This window comes from Tupaia chinensis, unplaced genomic scaffold, assembly GCF_000334495.1.
Source record: "Tupaia chinensis unplaced genomic scaffold, TupChi_1.0 Scaffold000044_1, whole genome shotgun sequence".
NCBI classification, from domain to species: domain Eukaryota; kingdom Metazoa; phylum Chordata; class Mammalia; order Scandentia; family Tupaiidae; genus Tupaia; species Tupaia belangeri.
Window position 1 is genome coordinate 1,966,643 of NW_006159500.1, and position 4,432 is coordinate 1,971,074.

Genomic DNA, 4,432 nt, shown 5'->3' on the forward strand with positions numbered 1-4,432 from the left:
TCTGCTTCTACTTTACTTTTCTCTGTAGTATTCATCGCCTGAACATTGTATTTATTTCTTCTCTAGAAGACCTAGTTCCATGAACTTTGTTCTGTTTACTTTATATCATCACTGCCTTAAGAAGTGCTTACACATTGTTGGCATCCAAAAAATATGTATATGGATAAGTGAGATGATTGGAATTTGTTTTACTCCCATTTTCAGTCTTTGAAGTAAAATAATTTATGTACTAAATGAGATAAGGGCCTGCATATGGAAATATAACTTTTCTCAGGGAAATCAGGGAGAGAAAGACTCGACAGTTGTTAAAAGGTGTGGAGCAGAGTTATTCCAAGAGCTCAGTTTTAGTTTTGTGTGGCGGTTGCATTTTGGCGGTATAAAATTAGACAGGAACATCACAGAATCGTAGAAAGTTAGAGCCAGAGAAAACGTTACAGAAACGTCCCTACCACATCCGATCATTTCCTCTGGTATCCCCAGCCTGAATGCTACCCGATGTAGAATCCAGAAGTGGACACTGACCTGGGCTGAGAGAGCCCCAGGAGAAGCCTTCTATTGTAGTTCTGGCTTCAGGAGCAAGCAAGGAACTCATCCTGCTCAGCGAATGTGCAGAGCTTTACATCCCCCACCTGTGGTAGGGATCTGGATATTGAAGGACTTAAATGAATATTTCATGGGAAGGACAAATTTAGACCAGAAGCCAAGTTTAAGTGTTATTAGACATGGGTCACTGAGAATAATTCTTTTAAATTTTGTTTCAATTCCAAACTCTGATATAAACACATAAGTCCAGATGAATATATCTTATCCACACTTCTATCTAATGGTGGTTTGGCTCAGTCAACATAGATCAGCCTTTGGCGTCTGTGACAAACACATTGTCAAGGGTTCACCACACCATTTTCTCTTCCTGGACACACAGGGAACTAACGACAGCCTCCCTTGCATTTGGACTGGGGCCATGAGATGAATTCTTGCCAATGGAAGGTGAGTGGAAATTAATACCGCTTGTCTTTCCCAGCCATGTTGAACTTGGAAGGCATGTGTTCCAGTTGGCAAAGCTGCAGGATAGACTGCGTGACTTGCACTGAACTGTGCTGTGGGCCAGAAACAAAATTTTATTATGCTATTCCACTGAAGGTATTTTTTTTTAAGTTTATTTATTTATTTTTTTTATGGGGCAGGAGTGAGGTAGACAGATACCCTCAACAGGGTCTTGCTATATTGTGATCCTTCCCACAGCCTCCTAGCTGGCCAAGATCAGATCATGTGTGTGGGCATGTGTGGAGTATTTAGGTCAACCCAGGATCTAAACTCGGGTGGCCATGTGGCTTCAGTATCACAGAGCAGTGCCTCACCACCTACACTACTGTGCTAAACCTCCAATGAGAATAAACAATTTTTTTTTTTAGTTTGCCAGGGTGTACATGCACTCACTGGAGAGAGAGAGAGAGAGAGAGCAAGTAAGAGAAAAAAACTGAGAAAGTACCCCCTCCCCCATAGGGAATGGTCATGCCACAATCCCTTCTCCATTTCTCCCTCCTTTTAGCATTTTGGGCACACACACATGTGACCAGTGTGTTTTTCGAGCTGCCAGGTACAGGACTCAAACTACTCAAACTGCACAGTTGGCCACGTAGGATGGCCTGAGGTTTAAGGACTTGTTGTATATCCTAGCTGGAACCTAACTTTCTTTCCTTTCTCTATGCTATTTCCACAGATCCACTTACAGTGATAACTTTCAAATCCACATCTCCAGCTCAGAATTTCCTCAGAGTTTCAAATTTTTATTTTCACTTATTGGACAATTCCAGTCGTGGGTATCAAAGACTCTTAAAATTAAAGCACACTATCTTCCTCTCTGAAACCTACTGTTTTTCTATTGCTTCTCTCAGTAGTGGTATTTAAATCCACTCTTAATTTTCAGTATTATAAGCATGTTCCATTTGGCAAAACTGTAGGATGGAGAAGCTGACGTGACCTGCACTGGACTGTGCTGTGAGCTGGAAACAAAACGTTATTACGTTATTTTACTGAGATCTTTCTTTTTTCTTTCTTTTCTGAGATTATGAACAGGAGAAAAAACTGAAACGAAACAGGAGGCTCTTTACATTCTCTGAGCAGGATGAGTTCCTTGTTTGCTCCTAGAGCCAGAACTACAATAGAAGGCTTCTCCTGGGGCTCTCTCTGCCCAGGTCAGTGTCCACTTCTGGATTCTACACTGGGTAGCATTCAGGCTGGCGATACCAGAGGAAAGGATCACTTCACCACTAGTTTCTGGTGCTGTGAATTCTGACCTTCTTCCCCAATCTGCATGCTACTATGGACTTTTCAGAGCGCTCAAGTTTATGTGCCTCCCGGCCATCTAGGGTTTTTTTGTTTGTTTTTGTTTTTGTTATTTTGAGCAATTTTTGCTGTAGGGCATGTGCACTCACCAGAGAGACAGAGTCAGAAATGAGAACTCACCCCCCCAGAGGGTATGGCCACGCCACAGTTCCTTCTCCGCCATCCTCCTCTCGGGATTTTGGGCATAAACACACATGTGTCTGGAGTTTTAAGCCACCAGGTCCAGGACTCTATGGGAGTCCATTGACATGCCATCTGCTGACCCCCATCCAGTTTTATAACTGTGTTCAGCGAGACAGGATGAAGTAGGCTTACTCCATTTTACCCAAAACCAGAATTTGTTAGATGATGTTTAAAGCCATAGGACCAGATGAGATTACTCAGGGAAATTGTAGATAGAAATAAGAAAAGGGATGAGGACTGATCCCTAGGATTCCAAAACTTAGAAATTTAAAAAAATGAGAAGAAACTATTAAAATAAAAGCAGAATACTTCCAGTTTTTATTCCTGCATATAAAGAGCTTAGAAGTTCCCACTTCATTCTAGCAAGTAAAATCCTAAATCAAACTGAAAAATCAACAACTCTTCTTCTTCCCATTGTAGAAGTCCAGGCACGGAGCAAACCGCTATCCTGCAAATCAGAGAGGCAGACAGGCAAAGATAGAGATCACAACTTAGCAGAGCAGAAACTCACAAGTAGAAACCTCCACAGGAACCAGCGTCAGGTAGGACAAACTAAATCGTAGCTGATCAGTTCTGGGGGATTGATGTGGAAAAGTCTGAGAATCGAATTCTCCAGAGGTGCCACAATTTCAGAGTGTCCCCCCAGGAGCTCACCCAAGTCTTCACAGTAAATAGTGTAGTGCTTCCAGCACAAGGGGAGGGGGAAAAGAACTGTGTTTAAATGCATTCAAGTATTTAAACTGTTGAGGCAAAACAAAACAAAAAGCAACCCAACAATATAAAACTCTGTAGCCTACAAAATTATTCTTCAGAAATAAAGGAGAAATGAAGACTTTCACAAATTGAGGGCATCTGTTGCCGACAGACCTGCCTTGAAAAAAATGTTAAAAGAAGCTCTTTAGGGAGAAGGAAAATTTGTACGTCAAAGACTCAGACTTACATAAAAGAATGAAAAAGGAACCAGCAGATGGTGTAACAGTTATGTTGTTGGATTCCCACATAAGTGAGCGCAGTTTGAGTTCCAGACCCAGCAGCTTGAAACTCCTAACAGGCGTATGTATGTGTATGCCCCAAGTCCCAAGAGAAGAATGGAGAAGGGATTGCAGTGTGGCCACCCCCTGTGTGTGTGTGTATGTGTGTGTGTGTGTGTGAGGGGGTGATTTCTTGCTTTCTCTCTGTCTCTCTGGCATGCACACATGCCCTGTAGCAAAAATCTCTCAAAAAACTTAAAATAAAAAAAGGGAAAAGAATCAGAGAAGGGATAAGTGAAGGTTAAAAACAAACCAACCAACTAACTTGGGACCCCAAGATGGTGTAATGGTTATGTTACTGGACTCCCATGTGGTCGACTGCAGTTTGAGTCCAGGTCTGGCAGCTTAAAACTCATGCCAGGCACATGTGCATGTGTGCCTAAAATTCCTGAGGAGAATGGAGAAGGGATTGCAGCATGGCCATTCCCCCTGGGGATGACTTCTCGTTTTCTGTCTTTCTGTCTCTCTGGCAAGCACACATGCCCTATAGCAGAAATCTCTTAAAAAAAAAAAAAAAACCTTAAACTTAATTGAGCTAAGAGATAACAGTTTATTTAAAATTATACATAGCAACAATGTATTCAATTGTGTACACATATATTTGTGTATGTTTATGTATGATTGAAATGAATGACAGTTATGTTTCAAGGAATAGGAGGAAGGAATAGTGTTATAGTGAGTGTTACTATAAAGTACTTGAAGTGGTATAGTGTTATTTGAAAGTGATCTTGGATTGGTTGTAAATGTATATTAAAAATCTAGGAGGGAACCAGCAGTTAGCGTAATGGCTATGTCGCTGGACTCCCACGTAGTCGACCGTGGTTCGTGTCCCGGACCCGGTGGCTTAAAACTCACGCCGGGCGCGTGTGCGT

General features: G+C 41.9%; 1 protein-coding gene across 1 annotated transcript in view; it reads right to left on the reverse strand.

Moving 5' to 3' along the window:
* The window catches only part of CCDC146 (coiled-coil domain containing 146), a 169,552-nt gene that overhangs the window by 50,594 nt on the left and 114,526 nt on the right, over positions 1-4,432 (reverse strand). The gene's annotated exons all lie outside the window — the stretch shown is intronic.